Source organism: Hakea prostrata, chromosome 2 (assembly GCF_041222555.1).
Source record: "Hakea prostrata isolate BN-2017 chromosome 2, UWA_Hpros_2, whole genome shotgun sequence".
NCBI classification, from domain to species: domain Eukaryota; kingdom Viridiplantae; phylum Streptophyta; class Magnoliopsida; order Proteales; family Proteaceae; genus Hakea; species Hakea prostrata.
The window spans coordinates 70,879,610-70,904,148 of record NC_142601.1 but is presented as its reverse complement, the minus strand read 5'-3'; the positions used below and the strand labels follow the sequence as shown (position 1 = coordinate 70,904,148).

Below are 24,539 nucleotides of genomic sequence, written 5' to 3'. Positions count from 1 at the left end.
TCTTTCAACTCAGCAGGAGCCATCCTATACGGAGCTTTAGATACCGGAGCGGCACCAGGGACGAGATCAATAGAAAATTCGACATCCCCGTCCGGAGGCACTCCCGATAGATCATCAGTGGAAGACATCAACAAAGTCGCAGCACAACTCGACTTCATCGACTCTTTTCTCCACTATACCCTTGCCTTCGCATGAAGCATCATCCACTAGGGCATAGACTTGCATCAAGCAGGCAGACAAGACCTTCTTACAAACCCTTCTCTTTTCACCCCGAAATTCAAAGACCGGACTTCCACAAATATGGAACCGAATCTTCTTTGAGGAACAAAGGAACACAGCCTTTGTGGGCTGTCAACCAATCAATTCCCAAAATAACATCGAAGTCCTTCATGTCAAGAATCACAAAATTGGCTTCCAAGTTCTTCTCACCAATCAACACAGACATTTAGATAACCCCTTATCTAGTTTCACAACAGACCCAAGAGGTGTACTAATCAATAAACAACTAGACAACTTCTCGTGGATTAGGTTAGTCTTCTTGATGAATGCAGATGACATGAACGAATGAGATGCACCCGTATCAAATAAGACAAATGCAGAAATAGAAGCAACTAACAATGTACCCGTAATCACTTCATGGCTTGGATCCCGCTCAAGACCGGAAATACCGAAAACTCTACCAGAGGGAGGAGCAGGAGCACTCTTCACCACCGGGGCAAGGTGTGGTCAAGGTGCCGCTTCGGACAGCACGAGCAAAATGACCAGCTTGCTTGCGTAGAGAAGCAAACAGATTGCCGGATCCAACAGGGGTGGCCGCAACAGAGGGCTCTCGAACAAAAGGCCTTGCACTTGCACTTGCACTTGCACTTGCCGGTGGTCGGTTTCCGCCATACCGTCTAAACCGGCCGGGCCGCTGAAAACCCGTGTTCCGACCTACACTCTTAGCCCGAAAGGTAGGAGTGGGGTAGGGTGTAGGTCTCACAAAACGACGGTCATTACGATCCACCAAACCAGAATTCCTTGATCGCTGTGGCTTTTGCACACGAGCACTTTCCTTCTCTCGTTTCTTCCAACTTCTTCGAGTTCTCGCACCACTTGAGCATAGCTCACTATAGGCCGGACTCGTGAGGTAAGCTTTAATGGCAGGTGGCGCAGCCTTTGAAGAACTTCTTTGCTTTCGCGAGGTCATCCTTCGCAGAATCTGAGCAAAGAAATGAAGCTCTTCGAACTTCGTTGGTACTCCAACACAGTACAGAGATCCCCGAGTAAGAATCATGAACTCAGCCTTCCTTCGCATCTTTTACCGCCTCGGGAAAGTAATTCATACAAAAAGCCTCTTTGAATAACTCCCAAGTTACAACTCCCGCATGCAAACCTTCCAAAACAAAGCCGAGTGGAGATCCACCATGCATCAGCCTTCTTGTTGTAACTTCTGCTCAAAGAAACAAAATCTTCTCGAGCTTCCGAGCATTGCAGATGCTCGGAAAGCCTTCTCCAACTCACGAAGCCACTTGTTGGGAAACAAGGGGTCCTTGGTAACTCCAAAGGAAAGTGGGTACTTGCATCTTCGTAAAACTCTCCATCAAAGTAGTATGAGGAGTTCCAACTAAACCTCCCGCATTCAGGACTCCGGCATGAGGATTCACATTAGCACCAGCCCGGGTCTCATTATGCAGAGTCATGAAACCCACCAACATCCGGTTGAATTGAGCCGCTTGTCGTCGCATCATATTGCCCATAATATTGGCAATATCCCGGAAACTTCCAACATTCGGGGCACCGTGTATCTCATGAGTACCCCGATCAACATTTGGTATCTCACCACCACCATGAGGTATTTCACCACCTCCCCGAGGTATCTCACCACCACCATGACCACCGGATTCACCACGCCCACTTCTCGCAGTAACCATTCTCGCAAAACCGAGAACATCAAAATACCGAATTTCAAGTTTCAACATAAACCACAAGTCCAAATGATTTGAAAACTTAAATCATGCTCAAATATATCCATATAGTCATCAAACAATAATCCATAAGGCAAAAATCACATTTTCCAAAAATTCAACAGCAATTGAGGTCTCGTGACCATTGGTCGAGTGATTGGTCGATCGACCCACCCACGACCAATGAGTCGACCAATGCAGATGTAATGCGAAAAATTCGCATTATAAGCCTCATTTTCACATTCCAACCTCATTCTAACTTCTTCCAAAGGTGGGAGAGCTCTAGGGAAAGTCTCCAAGAGTTCTCACAAGTGTTCTTGAGGTGATTTGGTGCTTCAACAACAACACCACAACACACAATCTTCACAAACAAGGTAAATCTCTTATTCTTTCTTCCATTTTCATCTTCTCATGCTTGCATTTCAATAAAACCATGCTTTACTTGTATCCAATGCTAGAAATCATGCTTAGGAATGCTTAGAAACATATTCCCTAGGTTTTAAACACAATGCCATGCATAGACAACAAGTTTTAACATAATGGTGTTCATCTCGCAAAGTTTTTATACCGAAATCGATATCTTTAGAAAAATTCTGCTTTCTCTCAAACCGCTTGAAATTTTCACACGAGATCAAATGCTACATGCTCAAGATGACATTGTAGATAGGTCCATACAATTTGATTTAACCAATTTCAACTTTTCAAAAATCCAATTTTGACCTAAATTGCAAAATCCCCAAATTTCCTTCTTGCTGAATTTTTCGCTTTAATCCAAGTTTTCGATCGATTTTCATCAAACAAACTTCATAGACATGAAATTCCAAGTATTGCGCACATGCTAGTATGTTCAAATCAAATTTCCCCCAAATTTGAAATTTTCCAAAAAATTACGAAAATACCCTTTTGGCTCAAATCTTAAAATAGCACTAATCGGAATTGTCTCTTGTCTCTTTCACGTATACCCACTATGCAGAGGGGAGGGCGAGGACGAGGTAGAGGTCGTGGTCGCATTGTAGGTGCTCTTAGGGGCAGAGGTCAGGTTCCTTCGGCAGCCCAGACAGGAGGTTAGGAGACCAGACATGTTTGACACACCTCAAAGCCGAGTTCCCCGTACGAGGCCTACTTCAGCCATCGCAATATCGAGATGGGACGTCTACTTCACTTACGCCACAGCTCGTAGCCTTTAGGATTCGGCAGAGGTTCGACACATTGCAAGCTGGACTCATCTCTTCACCGAGGATCCGCCGGTATACCCGGAACTAGTGAGGTTGTTCTTCAAAGCAACCTTACCTACACAGAGGAGGCTCGAGGCCAAGGACATCCACTTAGACTTGTCCTCGTGGAGTGTGGTCTTCCGGACTCAGATTCGCTTCTCTACCCGGACACCGGGCTGAGATCTTGGTGTTCCTTACTATCCACAAGCAGGTGTGTGGATACCCGCAGGAGCAGATCCGGACAGCCATCCGATGCCGTACGAGCTACGCGAGATATGCTCTACGCTATGGGATAGCCGTCGATGCTTCACTCCGTGGACCAGCGGACGGATGACGGATTCTCGCACGGATTATCGGTCGCATAGTCGGCCGAAACATTATGCCGAAAGCCGGACATCACCATCGGGTCACAAGTGATGGAGGCCTTAGTCATCTACCGCATCTACATGGGCTTCGAGATCGATCTCTCCTACATCATTCAGCAGTCATGCCGGACTTAGTTCTCGCGGCCTAGCATGCGGAACCTTTGCTATGGGAGGCTACCGACTTTGATCTTCGGGCATTTCGGGGTGAGTTTCGAGGATACACCAGTGGACACCGGTTCACAGTGGATACTCTATTGGGACTCGGACCATTCGTCGATGAGACTACAAAGCAAGCCGAGAGATCTCCCGGTCCGGAGGGTGAGGATGATGATGAATCGTAGGATGAGGATCAGGGGTCGAGGATGGAGGAGAGGATATCGGTCCCGATAGTGATGATCAGGCCGGAGATGATGCAGATATGCACGAGGCCGAGCCTCGTGCATCACGAGTTTCCTTCATCACACTTCGAGGTGTGGCCCTTCACATGCGCTCCGGAGACTTCAGATCTTGGAGCACAGATGAGATCGATGACTTCCATGCTAGAGAGGATGGAGGTCGACAGAGCAGATGTACGAGAGGATGGAGTCACGACAGATAGGATAGAGCATCAGGTGACTCAGCCTAGCGGAGGAGTTCAGAGCATACAGAGATCGGAGAAGATCACCTAGATAGACCGTACCTTAGGATTTCCATTTATGCATTTCGGATGTAATCGTTGTAAAAACTTTTGAAATTAATGAAGTTCATTTTGTTTCCCTTTAATTATTGTATATTATGCACCTTTCTTTTCCTTGCATTAGTGACATTTGTTCAAGTATAATTATGGTATGTTATTCGGAAATGTTCTCGTTATGCCTCAAAGGTCAAGTTTCTAATTCAAGTGTTCTATTATTCACTTCTAAGAGTAGAAGAGTCATTTCGGATCAATGACTCAGAATGTTCAGTTATTGTCTTTTGTAGTTAGGATCTCCTCGAACCTTGGGCTCTGATACCAATCTATCACGCCCTCCCAGCCGGTACCCTATCTGGCATACCCGAGAGTGTGATCCACAGCCCGAAGATCAGGTATCGAGTGATCAACCTCCCACATAAACAATAACATAATCATGAACAATCATAATAAAAGTGCGGAAGATAAACCATAGATCCAATAAAGAAAGAATGAATCATAAATGAATCGGAATAATAGATATAATCGTAGTGTCAAATGATAAGTAAAGTGAGGCAAATATCCCACTCTACAACCAGCGGAAAAGTAGCTCTAAAAGAATAAACTAGACAAAATCTAATCCCAATAGCAAGTACAATGGGTAACTAAATTGTTCTCCACTTTATAGACAACATCCTTATAAGTGTAAATCTCATAAATGGCACAAGGACGCTTCCACTCAATGGTCGGACTAAGCATCGTACGGAGCATAACCACTGCGGGATCTTCGTAGTAATTGTGGTAACCGCAATCACCTTCCCCGGAGATATGCCTCTTCGCCTTGCGCTTCTTCATAGGGACCGTCATAGTACTCAAGACTGCAGGATAGTCTAACAAACATTGTACAATAAAGGAATGAGTTTCAAAGAAACTCAAGAAGGCGCTTAAAATCCATAATAACATAAATGGCAGGATTCCGTAACAATCATAAATGCAATATGATATGAGACAAGCAATGAATGAATGAATCTAACTCTATGTATGCTGGTCTCTATTGGCAGACATGCTTTAAGTCATAGCACCGTACTTCTTTAGGAAAGTCCACTCACATCCTCAACCATTTAAGATATCTTGGATTCTCTCACGGATCATTTCACCGGTCTTGAGCAGCCGATTGGTAATGGGTCCTTCATCCCTCAGACAAACCATGGCAGGGGGTTAAGTCAACACACTCTCTCACAACCATTTGGTATAAGTACATCGGCGCATGTCGTGGTAAAACCTAGCCAAATGCAAGTCTTCTACTTAGTTACATCAAGTCGATCCAGATACTTCCATTCCTCGTCCCCGACGATCCTTTCCGGTATCCTTCACACTAGAGTCCTCATAGTCCCCGACCACGGACTCATCAACCCTATTGGTTATCCACATATGGTAAACGGGAAGCTCTCACGTCCTCTCACGGGTTGGTTACCGGTCTTAAGCGCCCGTGAGCCCAAGTCTAACCATATGCAACCCTACCAATAAATGGCCCCCACAATGTGATTCCCTGTCCTCTCACGGGTTGGTTACCGGTCTTGAGCGCCCATGAATCCCCATTGCTACCACGGGTCGTTCGGGTCTCAATACCCCTCCGATTAGGGTCCGACATAACAGACATCCTAGCCAAACACTACTAGACAATCCTAGATATGTCATCCAACAGCTTTAGGAAGGTGTCCAGAGGGCATCTCCGGAAACATCCCATAATATTCCCGTAGTAGTCCAAGGACAGAAGTGTCAAAAGGACACCTCTCCTTTCCAAACCATACTTAAGCATACACATGCATCAATTCATATCATCACATATATGGTAACTTCATATATGGAAAGAAATCAATAATTACAATCACTTGTATAACATTGGTAAGTAAATCATACATGAATCAATTTAATATGAATAAGTAATGCTACCGTAATCAAAGTTATGCAACAAGTAGTATATCATTGTAAGAATCTAATTTAGGAAACATATCAATGATATTCAAATATAGAAACTAGATTCATGCTATCTATGTAATTAAGGAAATAACCATCCTTACCTTTTATAACTCGCAAAGGAATCCTAAGAAATCAAGTAAGATCTTGGCAAACTTGAGAAGAAGGTCCTAAACAAGTATATACAACATATTAGGAAAGATCCCTAACAGAAAAGATACCAAAACATCCAACACAGACCAATTCTGGAGTTGCTGTACTCATTGGTCGAGTGGATTGGTCGACTGGTCCAACGACCAATCAGTCGACCAATGCAGATAAAGAGCCTAAAAAAAACAGAGTTTTAAGATATGAAATCCGAATTTGGTGGTTCAAAAGGGTACTAATCAAGGGGTAAACTACATCAGTAGTATTCTAACATATAGGGGACCTCAAAACACCAATCAAATCAAGATATCAAGATCCAAATTAGGAAACAAAAAGTTACCATAATTAGATCAACCATGGATCTTGATGAATTCGAAATAGAAATCAAAGACAAGAACAATAGGAGGATGGATCATTGCTTCTGTAAAGGTATCATGAAAACATACTTAGATCTTCAAGGAAAAAGGCTTAGAAGCATAAATCTAAATAAGGAAATAAAACCTACCATATATGTAACTACCATGCTTCATGAAGAACACATAGTATGGTAGAAGAGAACAACTAGAGATTGATAGATCATGGATCATGGAAAGAAAACACAAGAATTAACTACTAACATGATCAATATAGAAGATCCAAAGAGATTAGAATTCAAATCAGAAGTTTAACAAGATTAGATCATGGTTTGATCATGATTCCTTCAAAAGCTTGCAATGATCATGGTTAAGATCATTGTTCTAGCCTCAAATCCTTAGGATGATCATGAGAACATGTTCAGAGATGTTTGCAACAGAGAATGCAGCATCTCTTCTACTGTCTCAACTCAAAAAGGAAAGAAAAACAAAGATGGAGGAGAAGAAGAGAGAGTAGACATACCTTTTGATGCAAAAGGAAGAGTTTCGACGAAGATCCGTCAAGAAAACACCAAGGATGCAAGGGAGATGACTTGCAGAGGTCTTTGGTCTGCTCCAAAGAGTTTGGAGGCAGCAAATACGAAGTGGACTCGAGATTGGACTTAAATAGAGCAAGAAAAACCTAATTGCCAAAGACAACACTCATTGGTCGAGTGGATTGGTCGATCGGCCCGCCGACCAATCACACGACCAATGCCGACAAAGAAATCCAAAACAGGGAATTGAAGGCCCAGATCAAATCCAATCCTAAAGGGGTTTTGCACACAAGTCAAGTGACTTACCTAATAGGTAGAAATGCCTTCAAACCAAGATAGAGAGCACTCCAAGTCCATCAACTAATCAGATCTTCATCAAGATTCAGTTTCCATAAATAGAACTTCATCATCAACTTTCATGGATTCAAAGCCGCACACCAAGTCCTCCACCGGGATGGCCCAAAGCGACTGCTACTTTACTTCGGGGTCACCGGACCTACAAATAACAAGGTTTTCGGGTCAAGGTTAGGGCTGGGTTTTACAGTGGAGGACCCGATGGGCTCGGAAGAGATGCCAACCCCAATATGAGGCATACCCGGCCGACGAGCCGGCACTTCCAGAGGAGAAATCACAAGCCGAGTCTCAAGTTGCTGCTGTAGAGGACTCAGCCGATGCCATTCTTGAGGAAGGCTCTTCTCATGATCCCGAGAAAAGTCCTCCCGACTGTGGTCCCTCGGGCAACAATGAAGAAAAGGCTTAGGGAGTTATCTTTTTGTACAGATTTACCCTCCATTTAATGAATAGACATTTCTTTCTCATGTTGGCCTTTATATTTCCCCGTCTCCGCCGAAATCTTGCCTTGAATATCAAAGTATTAATGATAAAACTCATCACTTAACTTTACATTCCTCGCCGAATAATAATCTTGTAGAAATATTGTGAAGATGCGTTCGGGAAGATGCATTAATCTTCCCCACTACTTCATTTATTGCAAAGTCCGCACGCTTCCCTCTCGCGAAGTTCAAACGTTTTCTTGCCTTTGTATACCATTCACCGTTTCCAATGAATCGGAAATACATCCATTATTTTACCATCGTGCGACGATTGGAGGTATCTCTCGCATCAGGTGCTCGCTTCCACATGTTTCCATGTGGCATCCCTCCAACCGTTGATCTTGCTTTCATGCGGATTTCGAAGCGTCATTTCGATCCGGGTCGTCGGTTGTCCTTAGCCTTCAACCGTCGCCTTAATACCCGAGGCTATTTAAAGCCTTCGTGGGTACTCTCCATCTATCCCGACTATCGCAAGTTAGATTTGCTAAAGTGCTAAAGCGACCTTCCGTCCTTCGGCCTCGCTCCCGTATTCCTCGTACTCCAACAATAGCTCTATCAACTTCCGAACAAGTGAGTTTCTTGATTACTCATCTCTTTCCCCCACTTCCCCCCGAGTAAACCGCACGTAGTTATACTTGGGGTTTAGTTATTTGGGTTTGTTGGAAGTAATAAAAAACTAGGGTTTCCCTCTTGTTGTTGTCGTTTATTTCTCGGACCGATACGGCTTGTTTGTTTGCATAGTGGCTCCCAAGATCAACCCAAACTTTATCGTAGCAAAATCTTGCAAGAAAATCGTTCCGTCGGTGGTGGTTGGGGCCAGTGCGGTGGTTTCAGCTAGTGAATCCTCCAAGCGTAAGGCGATCGCTGCCGGTGAATCTTCAAGTCGATTCCCACAGCTTCTATTGATGCCGTCCCGCGCCTCCTTTGCCCGAAGTGATCGCTCGTCTTTCCCAGAAGATCTTGATCACCCGCTGCCGATGGTGCCGCCGACGCCCCGCTCGGTGAGATCGATGGTGCACCCCCGAAAGAGACTCTTCGGGCATCCGAGGCAACTATGTTGGCGTCTCGATGAAGGTGTGGTCCCAGCAGGTGCTGCTCCTATTTCCAACCTCCAGTGCTTGTTTGGCATCCTCCTCCTCTCCTTCCGAGTTGGAGGATTTTGCCACTAGGAAGCGCCGTCGGGTGACAAGTGATGCAGCTCATCCTTCTCTTGGTGTAGCTCATCCTTCTCATCCTTCGCTGAATTAGTGTCAAACGAGTTTGACAGAGCGTTGGAATGGTGTACCGCTGCTCGAATGACTTCCGAGAGCGCAGCTTCTTTCCAAACTTCCAGATGAAGTCTTTACGAAGTCACCGGTGATGTAAGTCTTTCTTCATTATCCTCTCGATTCTGAAAAATTACTTTTCTCGCTCCTCGTTAACTCGGAAGTTGTTTGCAGGAGTCTTACTGGTAACTTCCACAACCAAGTGGAAGCAAGTCATTAGGCTCAGTAGATTGAGCAATGAAGTTTCTAGGCTTCGGGAAATCTCCGAAGCTAAAGATGTTGAGATTGCTCGCCTTCGGAATCTAGCTTGGGAGGTGGCAGGAGAAAAAAATTCGATGATTGGTCGTCTTCGGTCGGACTTGGATGATGCCAGGGAGAAGATCCGGCGATCGGAGCGAACAGCTTGGAAAGTCGGGAGCCAAAGGATCTCAAACGTTACCCGAAAGGCAAGCCGTCGTTCCTTTGCCCGAATCCCTTCCAACCGATGTTCGCAGAGCCGTGCGTCTTCAAGTATTTACACAAGAAGCCTTTTGTTGATATGCTGAATGCTTATAACTTGCAAGCGCACCGGGATGGTGAGAACGAAGTATGGGAATCAATATTAAGGAAGGATCCTCATTTTGATACGACTCCCTACAAAGTGCTGTTTGCCATCCCGAAGTATTTACCGACCCGGGTATTCCTCCTCCCGACCGGACCAAGGATAAGATTGATCCTCCACCTTCCGATCCAGATATTATGCATTATCTGGAAGATTCTCCCGTTTATTCTCCCCCGGAAGAAGTCAATTATGACGAGCTTGTCCCGAATGCGAGTTTGGTCGAGGACCATGCTTCTCCCGGACAAAGAGTATGAAATTGCGGAGGATTTTATGCATACCGAAATATTTTTGTAATCCTCATTTCTTCTCTTCTTTTCCTTGAATCCCCACCAATGGTTGACTCATATGTTTGTTCTAGCAAAGTCGCGTTGATCTTGTATAACTTCTCAACAATCACCTATGATGACTTTCTTTTTTGACCGAAGATTGTATCCAGCTCTTGTAATTGTTTTGATACTGGCCTCTTTGGATCTTTTGAAGAAATAAGAAATTAACTTTATCTTGAACTTTGCTAGCCACTTGAATCGCTGTTGCATTAGGTCTTAGTTGTTTGAAACAATGCCTTTACTTAAGGATTTCCGGAGAAATACAATAAGTCTGAGAAGGAACTCACTCGGGTTTTAAACCGATGCCTTACTTAAGGATTTCCGGAGAAATACAATAAGTCCGAGAAGGAACTCACTCGGGTTTTAAACCGATGCCTTTACTTAAGGATTTCCGGAGAAATACAATAAGTCTGAGAAGGAACTCACTCGGGTTTTAAACCGATGCCTTTACTTAAGGATTTCCGGAGAAATACGATAAGTCTGAGAAGGAACTCACTCGGGTTTTAAACCGATGCCTTTACTTAAGGATAATTCAAAAATTCAATAAGTCTTGAAGGAACTTACTCGGGTTTTAAACCGACGCCTTGCAAAAGGAACTCACTCGGATTTTCATCCGATGCCTCGACTTAAGAAAGTCCAAAAATTTCCATAAGTGTTGAAGGACCCACACGAATTTTCATCCGATGCCTTATAGTTGGATCTTGTTCTTGAATGTGGTGTATGATGCCCCCCAATCAAAAGATAGTTTGTTGAAAGCCAAAAATTGCATTGATTGAGTTGAAAATGATTACATCGCGAACAAAATTGAAATCATCCTCAAGGATAAAACTTTTTGAGATGCCTAGCATTCCACGAACGATCCAACTCTTTCTCGGGTGTTGATGTTCTTCAGCCCGTAAGCTCCCCGAACCGACCGGTTTCACAACCATATAAGGTCCTTCCTGTGAAGGGTCTAATTTTCTTTGGTGACGCGGGTCGGAAGCTAGGGTGTTTCTCAACACCAAATCTCCGGCTAAGTACCGACGATTCTTCACTCGAGTATTATAATGAGACGCTATCCTTCTTTGATAATGTTGAGTTCGTGCTATTGCCTTTGCCCGAACTTCGTCCAACAAATCAAGACTATCAAGCAGCCCTTGTTCATTTGCTTTTTCCTCGAACTCACGATCCCGTAATGTCCCCGCCATTATCTCCACCGGTGCCAATGCTTCGGATCCATATGCCAACCTGAATGGAGTTTCTCCCGTGGGTGTTCGAACCGTAGTTCTATAAGCCCACAAGACATTATGAAGTTCTTCGACCCAAGAAGCTTTGTCGCCTTCGAGTCTCTCTTTATTCCTTCCAAAGAGCGTTCGGTTAGTAACCTCTACCCGTCCATTGCTTTGGGGGTATGCCACCGAGGACATACGATGCTCGATCATATATGTTCCACAGTAATTGCTCAAATTGTGGACAATCGAACCGAGTACCATGGTCGATGACAATAATCTTTGGAATCCCAAAGCGATATATGATTGATTCAAGCACAAATTTCTCCACTTTTTTCTCAAGTAATTGCCGCCGCTGCAATCGGCTTCTACCCATTTTGTGAAGTAATCAATTGCTACTATCGATATTCCCGTCCGCCCGATGCCTTGGTGAATTTGCCCATGATATCAATTCCCCACATTGCAAAGGGAATGGGATTTAGAATTGAAGTCATAGTTTCCGCCGGGCGCTTCGACATCGTAGCATGAATTTGACAGCTTACCACATCGACGAACGTACTCCATAGCAGCCTCTTGGACCTTAGGCCAATATAACCCAAGTCTCGGAATTTTGTGAGCCAGGGCTCGTCCACCCATGTGAGCTCCACAAATTCCTTCATGAACCTCACCCAAAGCTGATTTTGCTCCTTCGGGGCCTATACATCTCATAAGGGGTCCAGCATAAGATCTTTTGTATAGTCTCCCATTCTCGAATGACAAATCTAGCTGATCGAATCTTGATCAACCTTGCCTCTACCGGATCCTCGTGTAATTTGTCATCCCTTAGATACTCGATTATTGGATCCATCCAAAGAACGTTCGCTTCAATATAAGAAATTTCTTTCTCATGATAACTTGGAAAAGTTATCTCTTCAATGTAGACCGAAGGGTCTAGATTCTTTTCCTTGGCATTGGCTAGTCGGGATAGCTCATCCGCCACCGAATTTTCATTCCTCGAAATCCGAGATATCTTCAAATTCCGAAATTGGTTTTGAAATGCCCGCACTATCTCTTGATATTTCGCAAGCGTGGTTCTTTAATACCATACTCCCCCCGGACTTGGTTGACTATAAGTTGAGAGTCACTATAAATAGTAACATCTGCAATAGATAATGCTTTTGACAACCGAAGTCCCGCTATCGTAGCCTCATATTCTCGCTTCGTTATTACTTGCGTCAAATGCGAATCTCAAAGCATATCGAATAATAAATCCCGCTGGACTTTTTAATAGAATTCCAGCTCCCCGCTCCATCTTTATTACTCGAACCATCCACATATACCTCCCAAGTGGTTGGTATAATGGGATCCTCAATGGTGGGTTCCACTCGGTGCAAGTAGTTTCTACTACAAAGTCGGCTAATGCCCGAGCCTTGATTGCAGTTCTGGGCTTAAAGCTCACTTGGAACTCGCCGAGTTCAACCGACCAGACACCATCCTTCCGCACAAATCAGGTTTGTTAAGAACTTTACTAAGAGGAAAAGTTGTAAATACCTCAATTGGATGAGCCCGAAAATATGGCCTTAGCTTCCCGGGCGGCCATCATGAGAGCCAGAGCCCGCTTCTCAATCCGTGAATATCTTGTCTCCGCATCTAGCAACACGTGGCTTACATAGTAAATCGGCCACCGTTTTTTATCTTTTTCCCGAACAAGTACCGCACCGACCGCCGAAAGGGACGTCGCTAGATATAGCTGTAATATTTCCCCCTTCTCCGGTCCGGACAGGATCGGTGGTTGTCCAAGTGCTTCTTTTAATTCCTCGAAAGCTTTCTCGGCACTCTTCAGCCCACTTTGCTTCCTTATCGCCCTTCGAGTCTTTAAGTGCCTTGAAGAAAGGCAAACATTTTTCTCCGGACTTGGAGATGAATCGATTTAAAGCAAAGAACTCTCCCCGTTAAACACCGTACATCCCGAACGGTTTTGGGAGCCTCCATATCAATCGTAGCTTGTATTTTGGCAGATTAGCCTCAATTCCCTCTCGTGATACCATGAAGCCCAAAAATTTGCCCGAGGAGACTCCAAAGGCACATTTTTCTCGGGTTTAGCTTCATTTGATGTTTCCGCAGATCGAGAATACCTCACCAAATCTCGCAATATGATTTGCTTTTGTAAAGCTTTTCACTAGCATGTCGTCAACATAAGCTTCAACATTCTTTCCTATCAGCTCTTTGAAAATCTTGTTGACGGCCCTCCGATATGTTGCTCCCGCATTCTTCGTGCCAAAAGGCATGACCTTGTAATAATAGCTCTCACGATCAGTCATGAAAGCCGTATACTTCTCATCCTCCTTATTCATAAGGATCCGATTATACCTCGAGTAGGCATCCATGAAACTTAAAGTTTCATATCCGCAGCCGCATCTATCAAGAGGTCAATCCGAGGCAACGGGTAGCAATCTTTTGGGCAAGCTTTGTTAAGATCTCGTGTAGTCCGTACACATCCTCCACTTCCCATTCGCCTTTTTTACCATTACCACGTTGGCCAACCAAGTTGGGCACTCAATTGGTTCTATGAAACCAGAATTCTTAAGTTTTTCAACTTCGCTTCGAACGGCTTCATACTTTTCAATGGAGAAATTTCTTCTTTTCGTATCATCGGTTTCGCCTTAGGGTCTATCCGTAGTTTGTGCTCGCAATGGCCCGATCGATTCCCGGCATGTCCTCAGCAGACCATGCAAATACATCTTTATTCCGTTGAAGAAAAAACTTCAACTCATCTTTAAATTCTTCCAACTGCTCGCACCCGATATAAGTAATCTTTTTCTCATCCTCGGTACACAGCTGGATTTGTTCCAGCCTTCTCCACCGGTTCGGGTCTTTGCATCTCTCGTCTCTTCCCGATCATCTCGAACTTCTATGGGGAGGGCAGTTACCTTCCTCGGGCCCTCCTTGTCTTTTAAATAGGCAACATAACACCGCCGAGAGATCTTCCGGGTCGAGGAGACTTGACCAATTCCCATATCAGTCGGGAATTTTATCTTCGGGTGCTTTGTCGAAACAATAGCACCTATCTTGGATAAAGATGGTCGCCCGAGGATCATATTATAAGTCGGGCAGCTCCCGAACCACCAAAAAATTGATTCGGACAGCTTGTTTCCTTAGGAAAACTTCCAATGGATAAATCCAACCGGACCGATCCTTCCGCCACCGCAGATGACCCCGCAAAACCATATAGATGTGTGGATGAAGGTTTCATCAAGTCCCGATCCACCTTCAATTTTTGATACACTTCGTAGGAAATTAGGTCACCGCAGACTCGTATCAATCAAAACTCTATGCACTTCCCGTCGTGCAATCTCTACCTTGATGACTATAGCATCATCATGAGGTAAACAAACATCTCTTTCGTCTTCCTCGCTAAAGGTGATAGAATCTTCACCATTCAGCCTTCTTCCGCTTCGCGTCTCTCCGGTTCCAACAAATTTGGATTTTGTTTTCAGACTCCGGAGTGATTCGGGCTCGGGTCCCCCGAAGATGGTAAGGATCGGTGACCGAGTAGCTTCAATCACCTCCTTGCCTTTCTTAGACTTCGGGGCCTCCCTTGATCGTTCCGAACTAACCGAACGATCCCTTTTAGGAGCAGCCGCACGTGGCTCACGTGGCTCCTCCCTTCTTCTCGCTAACGAAACCGGACAGATGTCCCCGAGATATCAATCTCTCAATATCCGCCTTCGTATGATGACGACAATCATTAGTATAATGACCATAGTCCTTGTGGAATCGGCAATACTTTTCTCGATCTCTATTGCTCTCCGGTTTCAAAAGAATTTTAGGCGGCCACTTTAAAATATTTTTTCTTTTGAGGATATTTAAAATATCAGCCCGAGGAGCATTCAATGGAGTGTACTCACTTTTACCGGGGACCTTTGGCGCCAAGGCCGAGATTTTCCAACCCGATCACGAACATTTTTCTTTGGCTTCGCTTTCGTCAGAGCCTTCTGTTCCTTATTGGAGACTTTATTATCTCCTTGGCGCGCATCTAGAATCTCCATGACTTCAGCCTCGCTTTCGGCATCTCTCGTACCAACTCAAAGCATAAGTCGCAGGCATATCCCGTAGTAATAACTCCAGGAGTTTCCGATTAGTGAGTCCCGTGAATAGAGCAGTTTTGGCTACTTGTTCATCCAAATTTTCTATCTCCATCGTCACTTTGTTGAATCTTTTCGTAAACTCTCCGATTGATTCGCTCTTTCCTTGTTTGACAAGAAACAAGGTTTCTTCCGTTTTCTTGACCCGTATTCCACTGGAATTGCCCTATGAATTGGCGCGCCAATTCGCCAAAGTTTACGATCCTCCCGCAGGGGAGGTTCGAAACCACTTTTGTGCCGCTCCAAGTAAGTGATGAACCAAAAACCCGCATAAAATTTCATCGAATTACCCGAAACCGCCATGGTCTCGTTGGTAATAGCCGATGTGAGCTGTTGGATCTCCGGAGCCATCGAATGTTGAAAAGGTAGGCAAACGGAAGTTATGGGGAAACCGATATCCCGCAATTGGCTCGGCAAAGGGAGTCTTCCGAATGACCGAGTAAATATCCTCGCTATTCTTCCCTTAGCCAACGGCCCTAATTTCTCATTGATGTTGGCCAATTCCCGACCAATCTGGGTCGGGTGATCTTCAAGCAATATGATCACGACCTCGATTAACACGATCATCCCGTGCTACTCGATCATCACGAACAGCCCGTCCTTCCCGAGCATTCCTCTCGTCGCGAATCGCTCGATCATCATGAACGGTTCTTTCCGACAAAGGTGAGTGAGTTCTTACCCCCGTATCCAACCTTGTGTTTGAATCAGTTGTACTCTCTTGCGGTCTGTCAAACCGATCGTCTCGCCTCGGTTGATCATCAATCCTCCTAAGTCCTCGGTCTCCTTCACGGAAATTCTGATCGATATTCCGGTCTTCAGCCAATCTCTCGGTCACGTGGCAATGCACGTCTCCCCGAATCGCGCCGATCGGGCTCTTGTGGTAAAACCACTCGTCCGGTGAGCATGCGGAGTGCTTGGCTCACCTCCAAGAGTTGAATCTTTACCCGATCCAATTGATCTTGGATTGTATCGAGGAGGAGGATTACGTCCTCCCCGGCCACCATCTACCTCGATAGGATTTTGGCTTTCCTTGGGAATATCTGGATTATTCACCCGTGGATCCGAACACCGGAATTGCGTTGTGCAGCGGCTGCTGATCTAGTCACCATGGCTTTTCAAGTTGTTTCCCGCGTACGGCGCCAATTGATGCGTCCAAAATCTGCTCAGCCCTTAGATCTCCTCGTGATGTCCTCGCAAAACGAAAGCGTCGGATGTGGCCCAACCGCCGGGGTCGGGAGTCCACCTCCGAAGGCTAAGTCGCTTGATGAACTTAATCACAAACGGCTCGCTAGAAGCGCAGAGCTTAAGGAATGAAGAATCGGGAAGGGTGATCTAGATAGTAGATCGCCGATAGTTTAGGTCTATCAGCATGTATCCGAACCCGAGTCTCGTATAGTATTTTTTTTTCGATCCCCTCACCTTGTATGGTAGTGAGGTTTATATAGAGTGTACCTTCAAATCTCCTTCGTTGGATGCACTTGAGCCTTCTTCGGGTAGTCGTTGGATCTTATCGTTAGATCCGTTGAGCAATAGACTTCTACTAGTTTGGGCTAGTAGAGGACTCCCGAGATAACCTTTAGGTTATGCGATGATTATCCCTTCGATAATGATTATCCGCAGCCGTCAATTCGAGTCCGCCATCATTAGGGTGATTACCCTAATCCATAAGTAGGATTAGGGCACGCTTGCAGCCGAATAAGCTTTCTTCTTCAGCAAGCCATCTTCCGGATCCGGTTCGCTCGGGAGTGAGTCGGATCTCTCCGTCTCGACCGGGGTCGAGGGTTGGACCAGGTATGAACCCGGTCTGATCATAATCTCTCCATATCAGGTCCACTGCGAAAATTAGGGGAAAAAAAGGGGGGGGAAGAGGGGGGGGTAAATAAAAAAAAAAAAAAAAACCCCGGTATAGGGAAAAAGAAAAAGGAAAAACATGTGGGGGGAAGTGAAAGGAGAAGGGAGGGGGGGGGGGGGGGGGTTTAAAAATTATAAAAAAATAAAAATGTTATTATTTGTATTTTTGTTTTTTTTTTTATATTTATTTTTTTTTTTTTTTTTTTTTTTATTTTTTTTTTTTTTTTTTGATTTATTATAAATTTTAAATTTTTATTTTTCTTTTTTATTTTTATATTTTTTATATTTTTAATTATTAATAATATTTTTTTTTTTTTTTTTTTTTTTTCAAATACACTCAAATAATTATAATGTTCATCTTCTTATTATTACTAGCTGTGCTGTAACTACATGATTGGTTTGTGACAAATCTTTAATTGGACCAATTTATCCTATTTATCACCTACAAAACCACATACTTACTTCTTGTATTTAGTTAATTTTGTTATACAGCAGGGCATTTGGTCTAGTGGTATGATTCTTGCTTTGGGTGCAAGAGGTCCCGAGTTCGATTCTCGGAATGCCCCATCGTTTGCAATAATTTTATTTATTTGTTGTACTGTTTATTTGCATTATGGTTGTAGCACATTTTGTACGTTTATTTGTATTACGTTTGTAGCACATCTTTTATACTTGAAATTTATTTAAAAAAAAAAAAAAAAATCAATTTTAAGGGGTTGTATGGTAACTATTTGAGCACACTTAATTTTGTGCTGATTGCCTATTTGAGCATACAAATAGCTAAAACTTTGTATAATAATTTGGTCTAAAAATGTGTGATGAAACATCCTATTTGGTACACATATTGATTGTTGGGCACATACACAGTTTTGAAAAAAATGCAGAAGGCACACTTGAGAAAACTTGGGGAAAAATGTGACTCAAGGGTAATCGAAATAAAATTCATCTCTTCTTCGTGACAAACCCCATTTCTAACCCTAGTTGTTGCCATCAAATTTCTCTGTGTGCGATAAAAATTTCCTTCATTCTTTCCTACAGCAATCAAACTTTCTCTAGCAAAGAAGAAGACATATTGGCTGGCTCTTGATCTTTCTCCGACAAAGAAGAAGACCTGCTCTCAACCTCTCTTTTGACCTGCTGTAAAGGAATGATATTATCACTCTACACCTTAATCAATTCAAAGAGAAAAATTCTTCCGTTGTTATTATACCTAATGATGGTGTCTATTTGATCGTAACTTCATGTCCCTATCAACTGGTAAACTTGAAGATATCAAGAACAACGTCAAATTCACTCTCTTAGGCTAGATGGTTGATGGAATTGTGGTTACAATGTATGATTTAACCCATTTTCTGTCCAAAGCCTTCAACTCCGAGATTTTTGAAGTTGATGGATTTCACTTAGTGGAAGGTGTTGCGATCGCTTCACCATCAAATGCAAGAATGAGAAAACCCAGAATCTTATACTCTTTGCTCAACCGTGGAATTACAAGGGACATCTAATCATTTTTCAACCTTGGGATCATAGCATACTAGCTACCATCCTTCCTTTTTGCTATGTGATTGTGTGGGTTCAGATTCTCAAACTAAACTAGTGTTTTCATGATCATGATGTGCTTAGTTTGATCTTCAACAAGGTGGGATATGTTATTGAATGTCACAAGGGTGATGGATCTTCCCCATTCATTCCAGCTGCTCATGTTCTACTACCCATTAACCAAGATCTAACTTCTTCAGTTCTGTTTGAAATTGCACCAAATGAGGTTATACAGGTCAATTTGCTTATGAGTTACGCCCTACTCTCATGTGTTCCTATTGTATCCGCATGGGCCATAAACACTCAGATTGCAAATTTTGCAAATTGGCTCCTTCTCAAGCTAGTACTGGAGATGTCATTTCAACTCATCACTCCCATATACCTCTTGCTGCAATTCCTCCTAAGCAAAATGGGCACGTAAAGTCGATTACGGATTTGTATGACGAAGTTTTCATTCGCAGTTTTCGCAATGATCTTTCACTTTATGAAGGTCCCGTCCCGAAGTCTAGAGAGGATGCAATCAAACGGAGCTTTCTCAAACTTGCCTTTGTTTATGAAGTCTGCATCTCTCCTCACATTGAAGGAGCACACTCCCCAGTTGTTGCCATCATTCAGCCCACAAGATCAACAACAACTACTATCTCTACTGGCATTCACGATGTGGATATGCATTTTATTATTCACCACCTTAATCCTCCCCATTCGTTGTTGAAGTTTACACATGAAGCATCTCCCACTTCATCATTGGAGTATGTAACAATGTACACTCCCCCTTGCTCCTCCTACAACTCTATTGGATTTCACCCATACCACATTATTTATTAATGTGGAGCTTGACCTTCAGAACATATGGGCCTCAACTTTCCCAGCCATTTCGTCCATAAACAATACAGGCAAGTTGATAGTTACTAAAGACTCTGAAAAGTTACTGTATAAACTCAAGCTGGTGCTAAGAAATTTTGGAGGGAGACCAGAAAAATCAAGAATCAGATTCATGAAAGAAAATGAGAGTCGATCAGTATGGCTCTAATATGTTATGCACTGAGGCAATGATGGCTAGCTTGGAAAGGCCATCAGGGGAGAAATGAGAGCTCTATCTCTTAATTGTAGAGGAAACCCCCCCCCCCCCCCCCCCCCCCCCCCCCCCCCCCCAGTCTTGTGCCCCCTTGTCAAAGATACCTTAAAACTATACAAAAGGAGTTACAGGTCCTCATTCGTAATCATAGACCCAACTTTGTCTTCCTTTTCGAAGTTAAGTCTGCTAGTTTAAATGTTAATCTGTTATGTAAAAAATGGGTTTTATCTCAGTTTGTTTCGGTCCTGCTTGAAGGTCAAGCAGGTGGTCTTGTTTTCTATTGGAAGGTTAATATAATAGTTGATGTTGTGTGGTCTTCGTCCTGATGTGTGCATCTTTTATGCGGTGATTCTCCTAATATATGGTATTTTTCATTTGTGTATATGAGTTTGGTTCCTTCTATTCAACATTATCAGTGGCAAACTCTCAGTCACCTTTCCTTGTTTATTGATCAATCGTAAATCATTGGTGGTGATTAGAATTCTTATATGGCAACTATTGATCGGCAAGGAGGTCGTCCCATTCCTAATTCCCTTCTACTACCTATGCAGCATTTCATGAATGAGTACAATATGCTTTGTCTACCATTGCTTGGAAATAAGTTTACCTGGACCAATGAACAAAAAGGCCAAAGAAGAATTGAAGGTTTATTGGATCGATTAATTTGCAATATTAAGTGGCTGTCCTATTTTAAGGGCACAAGTATCCCATATAGTTGTGACACATTCAAATCATAAAGCTCTCCTATTATCTATTGAGAATTTCAAGTGCATGGATGCCCAGACCATTTCGATTTGAGCACTTCTGGACTTATGAAGATACCTAAGCAAATCTCTTAAGACATGCGCTGAATATCCCAGTTCGAGGTTCTCCCTTGTACATGTTAGCAAAAAAGCTTCAATGTCTTACTCCTAAACTAAAGTCTTCGAACAAACACACCGTTCATAATTTGGACACCAAGGAAGATGAGACCAGAAAAAGAATTGCTACCCTTGAACAACTTCCACTCGCAAATCTGCGTTTGGTGTTGAAGCAACATGCAGATGAATGGCATCAAAAGTCCTACACTAAATGGAAGCTTCAAGGGGATCGAAATACTCACTTCTTCCATCAAAACACAGTGACTCGAAGGGCCAGGAATAAGATCAGATCTATTATTCAAAATGGTATCTCTTATACTAATCACCATGATATAGAAAATGCTTTTGTCTCGCATTTTAAACGACTGTATACCTCAGCATCACCGAGGCATCGGGAAGATACTTTATTCCCATAAAAAATAGAGTCACTGAAGCTGATAGGCAATGGCTTCTCCGCCCAATCACTAATGAAGAGATAAAGAGGTTGTTTATGGAGTCAGTGGTCTCAATTCCCCTGGTCCTGATGGTTATCCAAGAATTTTCTACCAACAAGGTTGGGAGGCAATAATCCCTAAAGTCCAAGCTATGGTCCACCAATTCTTTGATACATATACTTTTTCCAGATCACATAATTCTACCTTCATCGCCTTGATTCCAAAATTGATTCTCCAACTCAAGTTGGTGACTTCCGGCCTATCAGCCTATGCAATATGTGCTACAAGATCATATAAAAAATATTGGTCTCCAGGCTCAAACATATTTTGCCTAAGTTGATATATTTTCAACAAAATGGTTTTGTCAAGGGCAAACACATTCAAGACAACATTCTAATTGCTCATGAAATCATGCACAAAATCCATAGCCACAAATGGCGGAAGAAAGGCATAATTGCAGTAAAGTTGGACATGAGTAAAGCTTATGACAGGTTAGAATGGAACTTCCTCAGACATTCTCTTCAAGCATATGAATTTCCGGATAGATGGATTGATTGGATCATGTTTTGTGTCACAACGGTCACCTATATACCTTTGATCAATGGTTCGCCAACCACTACTGTTACTCCTTCCAGAGGTTTAAGGCAAGGGGATCCATTTTCACCCTATCTCTTTGTTCTTTGTTCAAAATTGCTTACATCTCATATGGAATTAACAATTCAAGATAAAAAATTGAAGGGTATCCAATTCTCCGGGGGAGGTGAAAGGCTCTCACACTTAGCATTTGCAGATGATCTTATCTTATTTGGCCAAGCTACTAGACAAGAAGCCAAAACTTTTGCACAAGTCATCAAACAATATTGTGACATTTCTGGACAAGAATTAAATGGGAGCAAAACTCGAACCCATTATAGCCCAAGCACATTGACAACTATGAAGTGTGATTTATCATTACATTTTCATATCTCTCCTACGTCAGCGGCAGATATATATATTTAGGAATTCCACTCTTTTCCAGGAAACTAAAGAAGAAACATTGTGACACGCTCCTTGATAGGGTCAACGCTAGATTGCAAGGTTGGAAATCCAAATATTTGGTGTAACAACCCCCATATTTCTAACCCGGAATCCTTATTGTAGGTCCGAGAACCTGAAGGTCTAGTCGGATTAATTTTGTGGAGTTTCCAGATAGAAGTCCATGATCCATATCCAGAACCCATGGATCTGGATCCTCTTGTTGAAGAATCTACCTTACTGGGAAGTTGGATCTCTGGTAGAAGGCAAGTGGTGTTTGGAGATGTCCGGAATGAAGGCGGCAGTGGAAACGTGCTGGAAGGTGGGCGAAGTGCTGTTAATGATATGGAACATTTTCTCTTCTATTCTTGGTGATTCTGGTTAAGGTGTCCTCTATTTCTACTTAAAGTTTTATAATTGTGTTTGGATTGCAATTTAAAGGACTCCTACTAAATTACAGGAAAGGACGTGCATTCTTATTTATATGCAATTACATATACATGATGATTCAACTGTTCTATTACTATTATTTGATCATGTAACTTGCTGTAATTGTATAAAGCATGTGAATCTTATTGTATACTTGTTGTTTGTGGTGTTCCTTGATGTACTTCATCTTTTATGATATTGCACAACTATTCATGGTATGATAAAGAGTGTTGTAATGTAGTTGTGATGGAAGGGGTATTCCATTGGGATATCTTGGCTGGAGATATCAGAGGGCTGTGGTATGGGACACATGCTCACTAATGCCTCTAGCACTATCATGATTACTGGATGACATACTTAGGAGAGTTTAGAATTGCATGGCTAGGTACCCCACATGCTATTACCCTTTCGGCAGGGGAATTGAAGTCGGGTGACCCTTGACAATGGTGACGTGACTCTGTTTCATCCTACAGCGGTAACCAGTCCCTTGCGGAGACTCAGTGGTCCACTGTTGGTCATGCAATGGTAGGGTTGCATATGTTATGGTTGGGCTCATGGACGTCCAAGGAGTGGACTGGGTGTCATGAGGAGTCATGAGAGCATCCGCCCCAATAATATGTGGATGACCATAGGGTTAAGGAGTGGAGTCCAACAATGGTAGCCAGTCCGTGAGGGTTCTCACTCCTAGGTTGCTAAGGATACTGAACCAAGTTGGTTGGTGCCATAGGGGAAGTATCTGGCTTCATCTAGTATGTTACCATTATGACTTGCATTGGATTAGAAACCCTGACATGCACCAGTACTCATTGCCAATGGTCGTGGTGAGAGAGTGTTGACTTAACCCCAACCATGGTTTGAGAGCCAGGTGTGGACTTACCCCTTTGTCCAGGATCCCTACAGAGGTAAACAGTCCTTGCCGAATCAGAGTGACTAGACTTACCCAAAGGAGGGCTGGTGTATATCTTAAAGCATGTCAGCTGTTAGAGACTTGCATAGTTAGATCTTAGTAGCATTCATATTTATGCATATCATCCATATCCTTTCATGTATGCATTCGTGGATTGCATTGACATATATATGAAAATTTTTCCCTCCCCCCTTTTTTGTTATACCTCCCCCCTCCTTTCTTATTTTTTAATTTATTGTAGTGGATGGTGGGGCGGCGCGTCGATTGGAGGTGATTTTGATAAAAAGGCCCCCCCCCTTGTAGGCGTGTGGGGCGGTGTGGTTGCATTTCTCCCCCCCCCGCTTCTCCCCTCCCTTCTTGGTTTGCTTTTGTGTTTTTTTTCCTCTTTTTTGGGTCGGGTTGGGTGCGGTTTTGTTTTTTTTTTTTGTTTGTATATGAAAGGGGGGACGCTGCTTTTCCTTTTTTAAATTTATAAAAAAAAATTAAAAAAAAAAAAAAAAAAAAAAATATAATTTTTTTTTTTTTTTTTTTTTTTTTTATATTTTATTTTTTTTTTCCTTTTTTTGGTAATACATCAAAAGTAATTCAATTCAATTAATTGATGGGGAAAAAATTCCTTACCTGAATTCGCTTTCCCTTACTTGAAGTATTCGCAGCGGAAGTCTAGATCCACGTTCTCGTTCCACCACCAAAGATTTACCGGCGAGATTCCACAATCACAGGGAAAGGGAATAATATCCACAACCCAAATGCCATGGATTAATGGAATGAAGATCAAATACTAGGAAAGAAGAATTTCTAAGCCTGCGATTCTAAGAGAGGGAGAGAGAGATGGAGCCGCCGTTTCTCAGAGATTCGCTCGTGCGAATGAATCACTCGCGTTGCTTTT

The 24,539-nt window shown here is 43.1% G+C and overlaps 1 non-coding gene across 1 annotated transcript; it reads left to right on the top strand.

Moving 5' to 3' along the window:
• Nucleotides 1-17,889: 17,889 nt before the first annotated feature.
• Nucleotides 17,890-17,961, top strand: TRNAP-UGG (transfer RNA proline (anticodon UGG)). Its single transcript has one exon. It is a non-coding gene; the product is annotated as a tRNA-Pro (tRNA).
• The last annotated feature ends 6,578 nt before the right edge of the window (nt 17,962-24,539 follow it).